We start from the raw sequence: 22574 nt of genomic DNA, 5'->3' as shown, positions 1-22574 counted from the left end.
TGATTGGCCCACATTAGTATATCCCTCCTGATCCCAACAGTTTAGATAAATTTAATGAAATTTAATTGCAGAAAAATCCACTTTTGAAATATGTACCTTGTATATTATAAGCAAGGTAAATAATAAAGCAACTCCTATATAAAATAAAAAAATCGTTCTAACTTATCAAGCAATTCAGAGTTAGCATCTGGATAACATACATCCGCATAGTCAAGGAGTGGAAGAAGTAAGCTCTGAACTAATGTTTGCTGAGCATTAATTGAGTGCAAACTGCTATAAAGTTTACGACTAACTTCGTATAATCAGGAGGACACGACGTGCAGTTGTCCTTTTCGTATAGTGTTCGAGAAGGGGTCTGCGAAAGAGTGACAGAAAAGATATATTCAAATAACGATTCATCAAAGCACATTATTTCAATTACTGGTGTTAAATTGATTGGACATGACCAATTCGCCGAAATGATAACAATACATTTTAAGAGCCTTGAAATTATTTTTGGAAGCCATCAGATCTGGGTTAGTTTATGTACATTTTCAGGAAGTCGTAAGATTGTCACTCATATCTTATTATTTAGCTTTTTATCCGCATTCGCCACTCGAAATATCTCGCACAAAATAAAAATATTAGCATTTTTTTTCGATTAAGAGTTAACGATTCGTATTCTAAATGTATGAATAATTTATAATACTAACAACAACAACATATTTCGTAAGCCAGTAACTAAAAAATAGATAAATAAGCTCAAATGTATTTTTTTCTTAGGGTTTTTGATGTTTTTGCTACCCATTTAGTTCAACAAAATGCTGAGATAAAATTTTAGTGCCAGTGTTAAATTAAACGGAATACACGTAGTTTTCATGTTACGAAATCACTCATTCTTTTAGAAAAATATACGTTAGAGGTTACTATTAAAGTTTTTTTTTCTGTTTTTGCAATATTTTTTTGATATTTTTTTATTTTTTTATTCACAATATATTCGTTTAACATTTATTAAGACACAAGACCCAACTCCATGGAACTAAAGTCCTGTATTGAGTGGGTCGATATTGAATCCATATTGTAATTTAGAGTATTTTTCGTAATTATTTCTTCATGATGTAACACCTTCATACACTTAAGTAAGTGGAAATTAAGCGGAAGTTTAGTAATTAAAAAAAATAATTATTTGTTAATATTTTAAACAAACCAAAAAAAAATGTGTATCAGCGCTATGATTTTTTTAAGTTTTGTATTTATGAAATTACTCCGCGTGCGACGTCTTAAGTTCTTTTCTGTTTCTTCTCGGTCGGTTATGCCGATTGGTCCGTTAATTCATATGAAATAGTGACGTCGTTCAAATTAGTTCGTTTTCATTAGAATATTTTTTCTTATTTTTTTCATACATTTTCAAGAAACTTTGCCGTATGATTTAATGCTCTAATTTTTACTGCGCGTAAGAATACATTTTTTGTATCCAATTTCACGTAGGGCTAAAGTCGCACATTTAACGTCTAAAATATTTTGCTTTATTGGTAATATTATTTTGGTCCAATAAAACAATAATTCGATTTTTTTAACAAATTGCATTTAAGGAATATTGGATAGATTTCAAATTTAAGGATTGAAAATTAAAAATCACAAACGAGCTTTGAAGAAAACATTTTCTGTATCCAATTACCCTTAAGGCCGAACTTCCTCATTGTCGTATTAATATAAATAATAAAAATTACTCTGAATTAGACGAAAAAAAAGAAAATTAACAGTTAAAACTACGAGAAATCCAATGATAATGCAAATTATAATATTTTACCCATTCTGTTTAAAAATGATTTTTTTTCAACATTTCCGTTAAAAATGATATAATATTTCGTAAGTTTTTTTACACAACTGAACAACATGTTAACAAATTATATCAGGGATGGAAGATACCTTAAAGAAGGGAATATGGATATCTAGGCATTTCAGGGCTTATGACCGGTCATTGGCTGGATTAAGTGGCCACTTTACACACTGTGTAACAGGTGGCAGGTCATAAGTTCTGTAAATGCATAAAGTTTAATTTTCCCTTCTTTAAGGTATTCTCCATCCCTGTTGTTATTTGTTAATCTTAATGACCCCCGAGGAAGTGAAATCCAGTTTTTTGTCTAAAAACATTTGGACAAAGTTAAATATTGTAATAAAATATAATGGTAAGCTATGCATAATCGCTTAATTGGACGATTCGCCCCGGCTATCTTACGGCAAATATTTTTAGCGCAGCCGTTTTGATAAAGATTTTTAGCCACAGTGGAACCACTTTTTTAAGTTTTTAAGCCAAGAGATGCGTCTTTTCCCCACTCTGAGTTTTCTTTTTTTTTTTTTCTTTTTTTGTAATAATGTTCGGACTATTTCGTACTTCTCTTCCCGCGTCAAATATACAAATTTCTCTAGCTTTTTCTCTTAATTGAATTTACAATTTTCTTTCTTTTTGTATGCGTCTTAATACGTATGTAAGATGTTGAAAGTTGTTGCTAGAGAGCTCCTGCACCGGTTAGAGATGACAGAAGAAATGATTTATTTATATAACTTTTTGTACATAATGTTATTTGTACATTGGCGGGCTTATTGTCAAATGACAATTTCTTCCAACCAACGAATGAAATTATAGTTTTATTTTTATAATTCAAGTTACTTAACATATTCAATCGAAAATAAAGAATTAAAAGCTAAAGATATATAAAAATAGAAATAAACGTATTTGTTTATAAATCACCTTAAATCAAAACTATTACTCAATCAGAAAAAAGAAAAAAGAGGCAAGAGGAAAGGTGGAGAGATTAAGGAAGAGAAAAGGGATGTTTCTTCAGACGTGATTTAAACAGAGATAATGTAGTAACATCTTTGATGGTGGGTGGGAGATGATTCCATAGTCGAGTCGCATGGACACTATATGAGTTAGAGAAGAAAGAAGAATTGTGGATGGGTATTAAGAGAATGCCTTAAGAATTAGAACGAAGAGGTAAACCATGAACTGATAAGCGTTGAAAATTTTCACGCAGGTATATAGGAGCGTAAGCATTATGAAGTACATTGAACAGAAGTGAGAGGGAGTGATAGTCTCTCCGTTGTCTAATTTTGAGCCATTTCAGTTGCCAACGATAATCAGGAATGTGGTAATATTTTCTAAGACCTAAAATGTACCTTATGCATGTATTCTGAAGTCGTTCAAGTTTATCGAGTTGCTCACAGCTTAAATCAGTCATGAAAACATCAGCGTGATCTAGAATGGGTAGTAGTAATGCTTGTACAAGAGTGCATTTAGTATTAAAGGTTAATAATTTTTGCATACTTCTAAGTGAGAGTAGACTGAAAAATATTTTGCGGCTTAATTCATTAGTATGAGCTCGCCAGCATAGATATTCATTCATTAGTGCTCCTAGATTTTTTTACGGATTTCTTGTGTCGAATATTGGTACCATTGACATTAAGAGGATTGAGTGAAGATACGTCCAGCTTACTAATCAATCTTTGACTACCCGCAAACATAATTTATGTTTAATTTATATATAATTATGTTATGCGTCAGTGTGTATTTATGGCACGTTGGATAAAATTCAGAATATGGTTATGAAGCGTGAGAGTAATGGTGATAACTGAATGAGGATGTTTAACCGTATGGGAAATTGAACACAATGTAGACGATCTGCAACATAAGGATAATCGGTGTATGAAAGTGATTTCAAACATGTTAATCACTCGGCAACTAGTTAATTATATGATACAATTTATACTAGCCTTTATAATTTATTTTAAAAAGTCGCCACCAGGGATTTTTTTTTCGATAAAATTTGAAACAAAGAGTCCTTTGCACGTATTCTGTCAAAAGTGTAATTTGGCAAAGTTCAAAGAGCAGTTTTTTGTTTTTCTTTTTTAAAATTAGGAGTTATAATTGTTTTCGCAATTTTCATTATTATACAGAAAGATGTTCATAAAAATCGTTATATCTTGTTTTCCTTGCATTCTTGTATTTCCAAGCCTCTTGATGTTCGATTTAGTCTATTGTCCACATAAACTAAAAAAATACTGGCCCAAGATCGTAATGAAATCAGAATGATGGTCGCCAAACTCCGATAGAAACGGCAAAAGAAGAAGAAGATTAAATTAAAACAGAAAAAAAGAAAAGTAGCATTTGCATAAAAAAAATATTGAATGGTTAAAAACGTTTTCTTACCTGCGGTAAAAAAATTACCATTAAATTGTACGGCAAAGTTTCCTGAAAATGCATGAGAACAATGATACAAGATATTTGAATAAAAATTAACTATTTTATAGTTCACACAAATCAACCAATGACAAGAGAGTTGTGAAAGATAAAATAATAATTGTTCATATTTTTTTTGTAAAATGGGTTAGTTTAATAGTGTATAAACAAATAAAAAAACAAAAAAAACTACTGAATTTCCTCATTGAACTGCACTATGTTACCACGCCCGGTGGTCCTTTATAGGTCGTGTTCTTTTATTCTGGACGTTTCTATGGCGGGAAGGAACTTGATGCGCGTTGCTTTGGAGTTGTCATCCGATTTAATTATAAAAAAATAACGCTTTGTGGGTAATAAGTTGGTTTTGTACAATATTGAGTATCGTTTTAAAAAGAAATTGCTAAGTTGCTTTCTTTGGTCGACGCTCTAGGTTTCTGGTAAAATATTCTAGCGCGTATGTGTGTCATTGATCTATGGACCATTTTGCGAACTCGGTCTTCCAATGATACTTTAAACATTATTATAAAACACCCTATAAATTATTGCTGTTTAAAACTCAATTCAAATGAAAATTTACATACATGTATTATTTATTCAAAGAAACAATGTGAAAATTTGATATGAAAATAAGATATTTTTATTTGGTTATAGAAAGGGATCGTTATTATTATTTCCTTGTGCTTTAGGGGTTCAAAAATGAATGGGTTTGAATGCCTTTTGAATAGCAAGGTTGAGCAGTGTGTAATGACAATTATCAGATTACACCGATTAAATGCTAAGATCCTTTCATCGCTATTCGTCCTGACACTTTATAAATATTAAATCACACCGATTTTCATTGAGGTTACCTGGCTTTAAGGGAATGGTCATAAATAGGTGTATACACTGGGCGAGGGAAACTATTTGTCAGAGGCGTGCTGAAGCATTTTAGCGATTGTGACTATGTACCATTTCGAAATTGAATAATTATTTTTTTGTATGATATTATCTGTATATAGTGAAAGTTGACTGCAAGTTAGTAAAAAATTGCTGTTAATTTTCTCGTTAAAACACATTTTTAAAACGGCATTCAAACAATGGGCCAGAACTACTTTGAAAAAAATAAATTGTTTATAAGAAAAAATAATGTTAGAATTTGTTTTTAAGAGGAAATGTTTTCTGGATTTTTTTCGTACAAACGGATTCCCGTATTTTATCCCTAGATTATGTCACAAGAGCAGCAATTTTTTTTACATAATATAAATATTTAACATTGGCGTGACTCTGTTGTGTTGCATTTTTGATAAATTAATTCTTATGAAAGTTAGGACCATCTAAAAACCCGTAACCTATTATTCTCGGTAAATTGAGAAATAAATAAGATAGAAATACTGCAGAAATCATGTAAATTTTTTTAATCATTCTTCATATAGATTACTGCTCAACAGTACTATTTTTGGCAATGACGGAAATTTAAATAAATTGAAAATACTTCAAAATAGAGCCATGAAAGTAGTGCTTAAGAAAGGTAGGTTTAATAAAATAGAAAAAATGCGAGAAGATCTTAATTGGATAGCAATAAAAAAGAGATTGATATATAATATGCTTGTTTTTAAATAAAAATATTTTAACAATCGAATGCCCAAATATTTCGTTAATAAGATGGTGCTAAAAAAAATAAAATAATAATATTACTAGAAATAAAGATAAAATAAGGCTGCCATTTAGAAAAAAACAAATTTTTAAAATTGTATTATGAAAAAAGGTTTGAAAATGTATGAAGAGATGCCTGAATGTATGAAGAATGTAAAAAGAATTTAAAAATAAATGTTATGTTTAGTCTAAAATTATGTAAATTGATATGTTAGTAAAATAAGTGTAAATATTAGTTAACATACTATGTATTGTAATATAAGCTAACTAATCAAGGATAGTGGAGCTGGGTAGAAGTAAAATGGATTGTCTCATTCACCCAAACTAATATTAAATAAACTGCTCCAGAAATGTATAATTGATTTATTTTAATATACACCCAATGGGCATTTTAATGACATATTTAAACATAGAAAATTATAATAAAGAAAAGTAGAAAGACATAATGGTATATAGTAGACTTGGTGGGAGTGGAAGCGGGAGTGGGGAGTTTATAATTAAATTGGATTCAGTGATCGTTTGAAAGAAGACAACTTGTTATCAAAGAAATCAAGACTGGGATGTTTATTGGCAAACCTAAGAATTCTGGAAATAAGGGAATGAAAACCATAGTTAGTTCTATGGTTATTGGTATGAAAAAGTAAGTTTTGTCGGAGGTTTTTAGTTGTGATATTGAATTATATTTAGCTCAGTAGTTCAGACGCCTCAAAGAGTGAGAAATGTTATGTTTTCGTTATTTTATTGTACGTTTTTTAATATAAATAATACAGTAGGCTATAATTATAACGCACTTCTCCAAGCCACTGCAGGGTGGATCCATTCACCGTTGTTCGAGCGATGGCGGGATATGCTAAGACCACCATAAGTGCTGCAAATATAAATTTTTGTTTTATGTTTATATTCATTTTTATGTTTATATTTATGTTTGTGTTTATATAGTAGCTAGTAGTAGAATTGGCTCTGCACTATGTAGCCATTTTACTCGAGTAAAAAATATAAAAATAATTAAATATCATCTTAAATACGTAGTGTTTAAAACTTTCTGAACATTTTGTTAGGTATCTCTGAATATTAAGTCTTCTTTGTTTATTCTCACATGTAAAAATATAAAAAAAAATGTATATTGTTAAGTGTCCTCGGCACGGGTTATCCCAGTGAGGTCACATTATTTTATTATAAATTTTTATTTAAAATGGAAAAAAATGATAAATAAAAAAATAAAAAAATAATAAAGCCGCCCAGTTTTATCCATTATCTTATTTTTACTAAGCAGCGCGAAGTTTTATATGTACGATAAACAAATACGATAAATAATTTTCATAAACGGAAAATGTGTCGACACAGAAAATTTCTTGCCAATACTGTTTCTAAAAAAAACAACATCGGTTAAATTTTTTTTGGGTGCGTAAAACGGGACAATGAAACCTTGATTTTGTCCATTTTAATTAGATGTAATCAGTCTGATGTGCAGTTGTCATTTTTCGCACAATATCGAGGAGGCGTCCGAGAGAGTAACATAAAAACTAGGCACAAATACCTATTCATCAAATTTCTCTGTTACCACATTTCCTCTTAATGAGGCTATATCTCAACAGAGACGAAGGAAATAAATTATCATTGTAATCTTAACCATGATGAAGTAATTTATTTATTTATTAACGGACATAGTCAATTTAAACAATTTAAAGGGTATTTATATTACAATAAAATAATAGTCAAAATCATTTTTAAAAAAAAGCATTGATAAACATAAGGGACATCAAGACATGATCTGGATTATTTATTTAATGCTCGTTTAAACCGTTGTAAACTTAAAACAAAAAAGTCCAGATCTTATCTTGAATTGACAATACGACGAAGATGGGTCATTGGAGAATTAAGGCAATAGTTTGTTTTATGCTGATCGATGAACAGTACTTCATTGTTTCTCAACCTACAAGTCGTTATATGGAATTTTATTTGTCCCAGTAAAGATGGAACATCGATTATACCATTTAGTATGCCGAACATATATCCATACAATGTAAATATTTAGGCATTTACTAGATTATGGCTGGTTTAATTGATCACTTTTTTTACAAATGTTTGCAATTTCCACATCTCCACTATTTTTAGTTGCATGTATCTAGTCAAAGCAAATGTGCTTTCACATTACTTGATAGCTCCTCACAGGCGACATCTGTTCAATTTTCGGTGAAGTTTGCATTAAAAAAAATATTTTGTCGAACGATAAAAAAAATTAACAAAAGATCCAGGAATGATTGAAATCAAATAAGAATTAAAACTGGAACAACCGTTCGCGAGGTAAGCGTCTAAGCTTCGGATGAATTTTGTAGAAAAAGGAAAAGTCGCCGCCACTGTTTGAGTAGAAGGCTCCAGCGGTAAATATTCATGTATCCTTCACGGCCATATGAAGCAAGGTCGCCGACATATTAGCACATTAAAAGCTTTTAACAATTCAGACCAGCCCATACGGATACCGCGAGATATATTAAAATTACTACCCTACCTGGTAGGTGTAACATTAGGTGTATGTACGTACACGGTACACGTGTACACATTACTTAGATATTCACAGCATGTGCTGACGTAAAGGGTGTCTTAAGAACTACATAAGTTAATAAAATACAGTAGGCCATAATTATAACTCATGAAATACGGAAAAAATTAAAAAGGAATATAAATTATATGGGCCTTAATTACAAATCGGGTATAAAGTTAAGCTTGAGAATAGTGGTAGAATAATAATGATACAGCAAAAAGTATTACTTATAAACCTCGCATACAGTTAAACTTGGTTTAAATCTGGGATAGCGACCATAGAAACTTTTACCTGCCCATTATGTGGTGTAACGCTGCACTAAGCTCGCGATCTGTCAAAAGTCATATTTTTCGGTTATCAAAATGGATAGTTAATAAAAAAAAACTTATTCATAAAAAAAGTATAAAATTATTACCTGGAATATCAATTCACAGGTTGTTTCATGCTTCATTTTTTTAAACAGTCAACACTGATATGTGCGCTTGCGCAGTAACTTTTATAACAACAACAAGCAAACGTCAAAGTAAAATCAATTAGTTCTACATTATCTCTGATTTAAATCGAGTCTGCTGTCAGTGTAATGGAGAACATGGAGCAAACCGTTAAAAAAAGAAAACAAAATTGGAAAGAAGAGGAGAAGATAAAAATGAGTTCTTTAGTTTATTCGTGTTTCTTTTTTATCACAATTAATTACAATACATACAAACTTATAACATTTCGGATATTATTGAAACAAACTCTTTGCAGACGATGCCTTAATATATATATCGGGAGAAAATTATAAAACAATTATGGACAGACTAAATCATAATCTTAATAATGTATGACTGTGGCTAAAAATTAATAAATTAAAATTAAATGTTAACAAAACTAAATATAGGAATATAGGAAACAAACGAATAGAAATTACACCATCAATTGTAATAGAAAATGAAAAACTTAATGAAGTCACTGAAATTAAATATTTAGGTGTAATGTTGGATTCAAAACTTACATTTCACCAAAACGCTAAGATGGTAATAAATAAGATTGAAAAAAATATCAATTTTGGGAAGGATCAGAAGATTTATTGATAAGGACTCTTGCAAAACTATTTACAAAGCAATTATTGAACCACACGTTAACTACTGTAGTAGCATTTTATTTTTATCAAACAAAGAAAACATAGATAAACTAACTGTATCACAAAATAAGGCCTTTAGAATCATTTTGAAAAAAAAAAACAGATACACGAGGGTAAAGTCGATGGTAAATGAAATGAAATTATTAACATATAAACAAATAATATTTTACAATACAATGATATTTGTTCATAAAATTATAAATTCTAATAAAAAAACAGAATTTTGGAAAAAAATTGATCGGAACCAGCATGAACACGATCACAATACTAGAGAAAAGAACAAAATTAGACTTCCATTTAGGAAAAAGGCAAAGTCACGAAATTCAATTTTATTTAAAGCAATTAAAAAGTATTACAAAATGGAAAAAAATATTTATGAAGAAAAAAACATATCAAAATTTAAAATAATGGTCAAGACATGGTCAAGACAATTTATAAATTAAATATATTTGCAATGTTATTATTAGAACACACATAACAATATGTATATGTGTGCCCTACTTTAAGATTTAAATAAATAAAAAAAAATATTAAAATCACTCGAAGAAGGTCGCAGGACTTCAAAAATTTTTAAAATTGAAAAAAAATCTGATTAACTATCCATTTTGATTACCAAAAAATATGACTTTTGACAGATCGCGAGCTTATTTCCGCTTTGTACCACACAATGTGCAGGTTTCTATGGTCGCTATCCCAGGTTTAAACCGAGTTTAACTCTATGCGAGATTTATAAGTAATACTTTTTGCTATACCATCATTATCCTACCACTATTCTCAAGCTTAAATTTATACCCGATTTATAAGTAAGGCCCACTGTACATAAATTCAACTTTATTTTTTATTTATTACTCATGTTCAGATTTTTTCAACGTTATTTTTGTATTTTTATAGCCCATTTCTTTTCATACTCATTTTTTTTATTACTGTATTAAAAAATGTAATAGGCTCTATGGGCTTCACAAAAAAATGAAAACTTGTTTGTTTTAATTTGCATATCGATTATCGTAGGTAATAAGTTTGCTTTTAGGTACGAGAATCAAATATTAATCAATGTTGCAAATCTAAGCAAGTATTAGTATGGAGTATTTCGCAATTTGTAAATAGCTTTGATCTACCTCAATATTACACAGGAAACTTTGTATTCTGAAATGATATTGACGGTCGGTCGTACAAATAAGGAAATTTTGATATAAGCTCTGTTCAGATAGATTGACGTGGGAAGTTAATTAATTTTAGAATAATAACTGAACGTAGTTATGCAGAAAGCAGCCAGCCATAGAAAAGGGAATCTGAGGTTATAGCACTTTTGTGAAAAGAGTGAATAATTCAGTCTACATAAAAGTTTTTATGTTTTTTAATTTAATATAATGATGATTCATAAATACATTTATTTTTTTACGATACAAAAAAGCATCGTTTTATGTATTTGACTAGTTTGAATGATTTTTAAAGTCTGGTTGACCACACAGTCTAAGATTTGCAATTTGCAGAAAACAGCCAGCCCAAATAAAACTCTGTATTGAACACATTATCTTATATTTATATCAGTGTACTTAATTGTCAAGAATCGTTTAATTCATTTGTTACAAACACTCAAAAAATAATTTCACTATGTTTGTTATAATTTTGGTGTTTTTTTAAGTCTAGTAGACCACATAACCTAAAACATGCATTTTGCAGAAAACAGCAAGATCTAATATTAAATGATACCTCTTTCAAACTTTGAATGTATGAGGTGATATTCTTTATTGAAACATATTTTTCAATTAATGAATTTATGAAAAAAGACAGGCGCCGTGACGCAGTTGGTTAGACGGTCAACTGTGAAACTGGCGTCGCGGGTTCGATTCCCGCCAGTTGCAAGAAAAAAATCCAAGAACGATTATTTTTCAATTGGTCTGGGTGTTGTGGTGTATTATTCATAAATTCCTTTCATATCCTTTCATTCCTACCTGCTGAAAAGCCTCTAAAATAGAGGCTTAGCGGGTTATTCCTATAAAAAAAATCATGTGTTTTTATCCACTTGAATTTATTTAAAAGAACTAGATTTCTGGATGCATTTATTTTTTATCAGCATCTAAACAGAAAGGTTTTTATAGTGCTGTGGGTGTTTTCTGCATATTGAAAAACGCCGTTTTTGTGATCAGCACTATTTTTAAAAGATGATTATTACAATTTTTTGTAAAAAAGAGGCCTGGCTGTTTTTAGCAGAACATACCAAATCTCATTTTTTTACAATTGGGGACTGATTGCTTTCTGCCTTACAACGTTCAATTGAGTGTTTGCCGTGTTAATTATATTTAGAAATATGCGGTTAAGCTTCGTACAGAAATCTCAGATTGTTTTATTATTAACATTTAAAGCATTTATTTTGTGATCAAATATTTTACTAAATTTTATTAATGTATGTAACCACTTACTGACTTTTCTATGTCTGCCTGTTTCGAGACGTACTCGTCCCTTCGTCAGGATTTCAATTAAACTAACATGCAAATTTCGATATTCGTGTTAACGAACACACGAGGTTTCTTCGCAATAACAATTTCTCCGAATTAGGAAATCACATAATAAATTATAATCATGACTTGAATAAAGATACAGGAGTTAAAATCTTACATATAAATTATTATTTATTTTTATTAAAATATAAAAGTAAAAATTATGAAAATATTTCACATAAGGAAGGCTTTAAAAAATAATTTTCCTTTGATTAATAATCAAATAACCTTTAATCCGTGGGTATACTGGCAAAAAACGTTAACTCGAAAATATGCGGATTTGTTTTGAAAAGTTTTTAACGCTCTACAAACTAGCAAAATACACTAAGTCATATTAAACTTCATATATCTGTAGTTCTAAAAATAAATTTAAGGTTTAATCATATACCCGGTATTTTATTAAGGCTAAAACTTTTAAACAACTTAATATTTACTTTACATAAAATTAAGAAACGGAAAAATTAAAAACATGTTCTTAAATGAGCGCCGTACATCTTACTATTTTTAAATAAAATAAAAAAGAGTAAAATTGTAACATAACTTAAATGCTTGATTTCTCAAAACAGGGGTTTGAGAGTTAAATCTTTTTGCCAGTATACCCACGAAATATAGCCCATTATACGATGTTCAATTGTAATGATCACCTTATACCTATTAAACTCACGCCCCTCTCTTTATCTCCTCCCTCTTTATTCAACTATTACTCGCACAACATCAGACGTTTTTATAAACTAATCAGCGCATGTAAAAGTTGCTTACTAAAAACATGGCATGTTGGTTTTATATTTTTGTGCAACAACCATGGTGAAGGCGTATTCTGGGTTTTGAATGTTGATTTGATTGGAGTCTTTACGAAGAGACAGGTACGTCTCGAAACCGATAGACATAGAAAAGTTAGTAAGTTTAATAGTACTTAGTTAAATAATTTTAATAAAAGCAACGGTTGGTAAATAAATTTTGGTCTTAGAATATATTTCATAAAAAAAATACATAGGAAACCATCTTTGATTCTTAATGTTATTTGGGAAAAAGCCATGTTAATACCTATTTATTCACGAACGCCCAAAAAGCTTTTACAAATACAGGAATTGTAAAAAATTTACAGATATGAAAATGAAATTTAAAATGAAAAAAAAAACAAATAAGAATACTAGATACTCAATTATTACTTTAAAAAATTAAGGATATTTGTTGCTTAAAATTTGTTGAAGTGTGACTCATAATGAACGATATAAAATTAGTTGAAAAAAAAGGGCGCGAAATACGAAATTACTTTTTTCCCAACATGAATTATTTGGTCATCTATGTGTTTATTCCTGAGAGTGAATTTATTTTCGGAAACAGAAAATTAACATCCGAATTTGAATCAGAGATTTTTAATGTATCTAAAATAAATACGATGCGCCATTGGCACACAAAAAAACCGAATCAGAAATTATTCGTCTATCACTAATTTTGTTAACGTTTGTATTGGCATCAATATAAAAAGAAATTACTTATGTAATAATATGTCGTAGCCGGATCGTAATTTTAGCCGAAATACTATCATATTGGCTAGTCAAATCACAAAACGACTTTTTATTGTAAAGAGGCCAATAGCAAAATTTCAATGCTGTTAAAATTTGCTTAAAACATTCTGCAGAAATGAGATATTTAAACAAAAATATTTTTCTTATAAAAAAAACATTTCCATAAAAGAGTTTCAACTATTATATAAATGAAAGACGAGTGATACTTTAATCTACAAATTTGGAATATCCAGTATCCGGTTTCATCGCTTTCGCGACATCTTCGAGACTGTTATAAAGATAACAGTCTCGATAAATAAAGATTAAGGAGTTTACAAAACCGAGGTCACTGGATATTCCAAATTTGTGGATTAAAGTATCACTCGTCTTTTATTTATATAATAAATTACAATTAACTTCCATCAAGAATTTTTGGTTTATGTTAAGAGTTTCAACTAGTTTTTTTTAATGTTTTAATTTATTAAATGAAATTTTTAACTGAAAGTATAATTTTTTTTTTCAATTTAACATAGAATTTAAGAAAAGTTCCACAAATTTTGTGGGATTTAAAATGCTTTTTTTTATTTTGAAAAACGAACACTTAGGTTTTTCGATAACTTTCCTGTTTAATTTATTGCATACAAACTATAAAAACATTATTTTAAATCAGTACTAATATACGTAAGTTTAGTCTAAACTTCAAGAGACATAACCTGACGGTCGAAAAGTTAAAAAAAAAAAAATATACATTTAATACACACAGCACACAATTTTACTAAAGCACAACTATAATTTTCTTTATGTCCTGACTTGTTAGAACATTCCATGTGAATTCAGGACTCTTCTATACCAAAATCAATACAATTATAAATATATAATATTAATTCTTTCAAGTGATTGACTAACAATTCATTTGTGTTGCTCTGTAAAAAAACAAAGTTATATTTAAAAGTTTTACACCATAAAACAATTTTTTTTTATATATTTTTTATTTATTTAAATTTTTAGATTTTTTACAATAAACATAATAATAATACAGAGTATTATAAAAATAAAGCATAATTACGTAGCAATGAAATACACTAAACTAAACAAACACATTTTTTATCAACACTCCTGTTTGTAAAAACAAAGAAACGACATTTAAGTTTACTAAATCAATCTCCTTGAAATTTGCTTTTATGATTTATTCTAACAATCTATATTCTTTATTTACTTCGGCAATGTAAAATTCTGACGTAATGTTGCCATCTAGGGTTTTTTCTGTTTTAGCTTTTAACAATGAAGCACTGCTTTATCGATAACGCGGAACGCTGTAAAATTCAACACTTAAGGGAATACATTTTATTTTACGAATATCATGACACATCAATATACAAATACATGATGACTTTTATACATGTCAAAAAATACAATACAGATGAGTTATTTAATAATACACGGTTTAGCAAAGTTAAGATCGTGCATCTGAAATTTTAATTTATTTCTTTAATAATTTTAAAATTAGAATTTTATAACTAATTTTGACATTGAAAATAAAAATAAAATAATTTACATGATACAATATATAATTTAGTAAACCGAAAAATAAATATTTATTAAATTCGATCAGCAGTAAGTATTAAAAAAATATCAAGCATCACTTTAAAGTTTATTTAAATATGATATACATAATTATAAACATGCAAGCGTTATAATGAAGATAATATCGAGACTATAAATTTATTCCCGGAATAATATTATACAGTGGTCTCTTCCCCTCGACAAAATCCAGCAGTGAATATTTTTTGGTTAATTTTACATACCAATCGAATTTCGTGACTCTTTTGTCTCCATAATATCTGTACCTCAAAGGCAGACGGATGCAAATCCAGAATTTGATAAATTGGCATTTTGATTTTCGTATGCAGTTTATGATCATGTCCATCGATTTCGAAGAAATGTGAGTCTTATAATGAAATAACCAATGTATTAAGATACTCAAAATACAAATTATTGCTATAAATAATTAGAAAACACTACAGAAAGTAGATTTTTTTGGCTCTTGTTGAAAATTTGACGTTTGGATTTGCATCCGTCTGCCTCTGAGGTACAAATATTAACGTTTTAAGATAAAAAATGAATGTTTTAAAATAAAAAAAGAGACAAAAAGGGCACTTTTATAACGCGTGTATTTAAGGCCTCAAAAGGGTACTTGAGTTTTCCAGACAGCTCAGAGAGAGAAATGTATAAATTACATACGTATCCAAGTGCCAACGTGTGGTGAGCCGCAGGTACTTATACTTCCCTGGTATAAATTTATTTAGTTTTTGTCTATTTAATAAAACAAAGCTCTTACTTAAATGAATTAATGTACTTCAAATGTTTGCTTGGGGATAATTTAAAGTTTCCTTTATTGTTTACGAAAGTTACGCAGCGTAACATTTATTTATTTTTAATTCTAATCGCCTACAAACAACACACATTTAAAATAATATAATTAGAAGTTATATTGAATAATAAGAAAAAAATGTGCGACAGGTGAACAATATAAATTAAAGTTTATATTTAAAGCACTAACTTTGTGGTTATTCATTGTAATAAAATAAATAGAACAACTTTGTTTTTAACCACAAATTTTTATTTTTCACCGACCGGTTTCAAAGCAAACAAGCTTCTTTGTCAAGGTTTACGTAACTAATAGATTGATTCCTTTTTATTTTATTTCTATCATGTTCACTAAATACTACACGTGGACCCACTAAATCAAGTGGTTTTTTCTTACATGGGTGGTAATTTGATATCTTTATTTTCGAAGTAAGCCAGGAGAGGACTAAAAGAAATATTGTTAATTTGGTTATTAATTATTGTTTTCTTATTATGAATAGCTTTTTTAATTTCTAAGATTTCTAAGTTGTCTAATTTTAATATTTTATTTTCAACATGAAGTAATTTTAATCCAGTGTCTTTATTGAAGTTATGATTATTTTCTATCAGATGATTTGCGAATTCAGAAAAAATATTATTATTTAAGCATCTTGAGTGTTCTTTTACTGGCGCCTTTTTTTGGACGATGATTTTGTTTATTTACAGGGTCAGATCGAGAACTTCAGACATTTCTAAATTTCCTAAATTCATTACGTAAAGAAATAAAATTTACTTTAGAAATAAAAAAAGATAAAAAAATAAATTTTCTTGACCTGTCTTTAACAATAAATAATACAAAAATTGATTTCGATATATACCGCAAACCAACATATACAGACACAATTATTCATAATTCTTCAAATCATCAAATTGCCCATAAACATTCCGCATTCCATTCAATGATACATAGGTTAATTAACGTTCCACTAGATGATACTAATTTTAAAAAAGAACTTAATACAATAAAACAGATTGCTAATAATAATGGATATAATGAGAACTTAATTGATAAAATATTAAATCAAAAACAAAAACGCAAACTTATAAACAAATATTTATATTCGACTCCCACAGTAAATAAAGCAAACCCACGTAAACAATGGAGGCGGATTCTTTTTATAAATGACATTTTTTCAGAACAATTATCAAATTCCCTACCATCAAACATTAAACCGGCTTTCTACACAACTAATAATATTGGAACATTGTTAAAAAATCACCACAACAGGCCAGGAGGCCCAATTACAGTGGTGAATTACATCACAGAATACCCAGACTTGAGAAAAATCACATTTCATTTTTGTGTTCTCACCGGAAATCGAACCCGGAACCTCCTGTGTGTGAGTCAAGCGTCTTGACCACTGCACCATGGAGGCCGCCATGTGTTTTTAATATTACTCAAATTAAAATGCAGTTCCACCAAGAAATATCAGAAGAAAAACTTAATCTAATAATCTAATGAAAAGGCAATTAACTTATAATTGTACATTTTTAAAATACTTCTGTAAATATAAAATATCACGATGCGAAAACCCGTACTAAATTGGATGCAGAAGGTGTTTTTAAACTTTCTGAATATTCCGAAAGAGTTTTTGCTCATTTTTTAAGGGAAAATATTCAGAAAAATAATAATATGAAAAGTTGTATCGTACAAAGTTTGAGGGCAAAGTTTATGCCACTTTCATTTTCACATCTGAAAGGAAACAGGTCTCCTACTTTTTACAGTTCGATGCATAAAAAAATAAGTTTCCATAAGAAAATCGTTCCTTTTATCCAGTGGCCTTAGTGATGCAATGTTTGAGATGATGGCTTTCGGGTTCCTGGTTCGATTCCCGGTGAAATCGAAATAATGTAATATATTTTTCTTGCGAGGAATTTGGTTGCGCATTGGTAGAAAAGGGGGATGTCCTTCGAGGAATCTAAGAGTGTATGACCTGTTGGCGGGAAAACGAATTCCCACGCGGGTGCGGGGCAAGAAATAGCGGGGGCGAAGCCCTAGGGCTTCTACGATACAGTGGGCTGTATTTTTTAAATTTTAATATGTATGTTGAATATCTTTTATATGCGGTATGCAATGTCAATCAGTCACAACTCCAACAAATGAAATGGATCAGGAATGGAAGCCACTAACCTGGTTCGTTCTTGATGGAATTGCGGTCCGACTGGTCAATTGTGAGCGGCACCAACGCTAGGATAGGCCCCCGATCTGGAGCTTAACACTGGTGGTTGGTGGAAACAAATCGTGATGCGGCACACGTTTGGCGAAAAAATATACCACACGAGGTCTTGCTGTGGCGGGTTGTCAAGGGATACTGGAGGTGGGACGTGAACAGTTGTTGTGGGTAAAGGATATTGAAGTGTAACAATAATCGACAAATGCATACCCACATAATTCGCAACCACCTGTTATAGAATGGCAGAAAAAGGGATGGCGACAGCTCTAATTTGCCCAATCGGGCATGGTTCTCCCGATCTACTAACAAGCTAATGAACCAACATACTCTGTCGCCGTCGAAATTAAAAAAATGTATTAATAATTACAGACACACATACTATTTATACCGAGGTGCACTGATGGTGCAGTAAATGTGAGTTGTTAATAACACGAATTACAATATTTAAATTTGCCCAAATGTTTATAGACAAAAGACTGGATTTCACCCCCTCGGGAGTCGTTAAGATTAACAAATTACAAAAAAAATGGTGAATACCCTAGGCATTTACAGATCTTATGAACTGTCATTGGCTGGTTTAATTGGCCACTTTACAGACTATGTAACATTCACCGTTTTGCCTATGTTTGAACATCCATACCTCTTCAATTCTTCTATTTGTTAATGTTATGTTTTTGTGAAAAGATTAATCTGACCAAATTATTTCACATACTAGGCAACGCCTGAAAACAGTTTTAGGTCTTTGACTTCACTTAAATCAACAAATGGAAGAATTGAAGAGGTATGGATATTCAAACATAGGCAAAATGGTAAAAGTTACACAGTGTGTAAAGTGGCCACATTTACCAGCCAATAACAGGTCATAAGCCCTGTAAATGCCTAGACTTCCATATTCCCTTCTTTAAGGTATTATTCATTCTTTTTGTAATTTGGTAATAATAACACGAATGTTTAAATATTTAAAAAAAAGTAATTATCTATTAATATTTGGGAGGGTCCGATGGCTTGCAGGGCATCCGCTGGCACAGCGCGGGTTTAAACTGTGCAACTCAGTTATAAGCTTAGACTATACCCTGTCTGCGTAATTTATAAGTGTGAAAGCACTAATTAAAGCTCAAAGTTTTATTTTGAAATGGGTGGATCCATAGAGAAAGTCTAGAGAATGGAAGTATTTATAACTTTGTTATAATTTATAAAGTTGCTGAATGTGCATCTTGAGTGGTTTATGCTATGTATATATGCCGCATGTAATGTATATATTATGTTTATGTATGTTTTGTATGTGCGTTCATGTGTGTGCGTGGATGGCTCGGAGTGCACATTCGGTATTTTTATTTATTTTACTTTATTACCTCCATGGAAAACGCAAATGTTAACAATTCTTTTCTCACTTGAAATTCTTTTTTTTTTTTTTTTTTCACATTTAATGTTAATGTCTTTTGCATAATTTATGAAAACTTAATTGGTTTTTTATATTAAAAAAATGTTGTTTTTAATACTTATTATGTATGACTGTATGTTTTCTAAATAAAATAATTTAAAAAAACTAAGATCCTAATGCCGATACACCTAAAATAAAATATGTAGTCTTGTTCTCCCGAGAATGTCCGAGTTTTGGCGAAAGTATGTTGTCACTTCTTTGCATTAAAGGTAGCTAAATAACGCTCAGCTACGATCAGTTACTTTAAGATATTGATTTTAATTTTGCATATGTGATTTTTTAAATATTTAAATAAAACAAATATAATAAATAAAAAAATATGTATTTTATAAGCTTGTGAATTTATTGTCAATTATAGACACTAAAGACATAAAAGTTGATAATATTGATGTTTTTTGTTGATAAAACTCCTTAGTTAATGATTTTATTAACATTATAAATAAAGTTATCAATTTCTTGGTTTCATTTTACTTTTTTATAATATATTTTTATTTTATTTTGACCAACGAGCGCTTTCGCCCAAGTAGGCATCTTCAAGACTGGTGAATTGTTTACAATTTCCTAATTTCACTGTTTAGCAAACTAGTTGTAAATATTTATGTTTTCTGTCCCCTGTTATTTGATCTTCTTATCGCCAAAATATGTTAGAAATAGTATAAAAGATGTAAATTAGCGTCTTGAGGATGCGGCGGTGGACCTGGCTTGGACACGTGCTGCGCATGCCTCAGGAGAACCTAAACCCAAGTTGCCTCTTCTTTAAACCTGCGGGCTCACGCCGTCCTGAAAGACCGTCAATGACGATCTTTAGACTTTATTCGGCGGAATTAAGGGGCGCTGAATTGACGTGGGAAGAAGCAAAAATGCTGGCTGGCGATAGGGTCTCCTGGAGGCAACTCTAGAAGAAGAAGAAACATTGTAAACAATTCACCAGTCTTAAAGATGCCTATTTAGGCGAAAGCGCTCGTTGGTCAAAATAATTAAAAAGTAACACTAAACCAAGAAGTTTCATTGATAACTTTTTTTATAATTTTAACAAAATCATTTACAAAAGTTGATAATTCGAATGCCACTTTCTTCTCGATTGTAACGTTTCTACGTCATACATATTTAAAAAGAAAATGGGGAAAACTAATTTTCTTTGTAATAATACTTGTACATATTTTTAATTGTGTTTTTATACTTGCGTTGTATTTTAGTTCGCACAAAAGCAACAAAGGTAGTCGCTCGGAATAACCTCTAATGGGTCCATAAGTACAAGACTAAGTTTTAATGGATTCTCAACTTTTAAGTACTGTTTCATAATCTAGCGAATTAAAGGAGAACTAACTACTATCCCGAAATGGCGGTAGATACACTCGTAAAATACAAAATACATCATGGTACTATCTGTATATTTTTAATAAGATATATATTATACAACGATAAGAAATAACTTGATATTAATAATGGGAATAATCGAAATACAAGCATTCGAAACATGCAAATAATCGAATTCAAAGATCGAATTAATCTCTTTTTTTATACCATTAAATGTCAGAAAAAAAAACATTGCTGACATTTATTTGACGCTTTGGGGAGGGGGTAAACATATACATGTGTAATAACAAAGTACTTCAAAATAATAATGAGGAAGTTCGGCCTTAAGGGAAATTGGGTATAAAACATGTTATATCATCATCATTCCCTTTCCGCACCTAATGGTGCATAGGGCACTGAAGTGGTACACTAATCGCAGAGTATCTTGATCATTTTTGTAACATAAAGGCAAGATGATCAGTCTTACGCTTCGGGTACTAGTCCAGGGACTATGAAATATTCTAGTGTAAAAACACCCTTTTAAATAAATATTTCATATCAACCATGTCGGGAATCGAACCCGAGACCTTTTGCATGGCAAACTAACGCGCTGGTCATAACACCACGAGGCCGATAAATTTTATTACACACGGTAAAAATTAGAGCAATAAATTGTAAATTTAAATTTTTTGAAAATGTATGGTAGAATGTGTCTGGTCGTAGAAGTCGAGGAAGGCCGAGAAAGACATGGCATGATCAAGTACAACAAATTATTGAAAGTGGTCATGTGAAAAGTCGGAATAATCGACGTGCGTGCATGAGAAGATGTATGAATGTGAAGGAAGCATAGGAAGTGTGCCAGGACAGAGTGGTGTGGCGTTCTATTCTCTCTACCTACCCCTCTGGGGAAATGGCGTGATGGTTAGTTAGTTAGTTAGTTATAAAAAAATTGTAAAAAATATTTTAATAAAATAAGTCAGACAGAACTCAAATGCATTTCCCAAAAAGCACCATCGAATCATTCTATGTCGAAATATTAACTAAGTCCTAAAAAACCTTTTCGTATTAATCTCTCGAGAAACTACTCCGAATGAATTCTCTCGAAATATCAAGTCCGAATTCATATCTCGATTGTCTCTAATCTATTCCGAATTCATGTTTCGATTGTCTCAAAAAACCCTTCGAAATGTCAAGTCCGAACTCATATCTCGATAGTTTCGAAATCAATTCCGAATTAATGTTTCGATTTTCTCAAAATGTCAAGTCCGAATTCATATCTCGATTGTCTCGGAAAACCATTTCAAATTAATTCACTCGAGATATCTCGATTATTTTTTGTCAAGTCCGAGTGAACTCGATTAATTGTAAGCATTTCGAAATGTCTCGATCTTTTAATAATCGAATACTTCGATTATTTTAATTAAATTATTCTCACCGTTACTAGATATACATGTACATAATTATGGCATAGATATTTTTATTTATTTTCAGGGAATTCAAAAAACATTCGAGCATTTAACAGTAATACGGAGTGTCCTCTGATTAGCTTGATTTTAGTTTATTAAACTTACGAAAACATAATATGCGCTTTGACAAGTTTATCGCTAAAGGCAATATCTTCCAGCCGTAAAAAAAACAGAATGGTCAAAACAAATTTGTAAACACTTATAATTTTTTTTTAAATATGCATTTATATTTCAATATACATATTTGATTTTGATTTTCAGCTGTTTTT

Source organism: Micrasema longulum, unplaced genomic scaffold, assembly GCF_059751315.1.
Source record: "Micrasema longulum isolate JH-2025_06_02 unplaced genomic scaffold, ASM5975131v1 h1tg002306l, whole genome shotgun sequence".
In the NCBI taxonomy this organism is placed as follows: Eukaryota; Metazoa; Arthropoda; class Insecta; order Trichoptera; family Brachycentridae; genus Micrasema; species Micrasema longulum.
Note: the sequence above shows the minus strand (reverse complement) of the source record.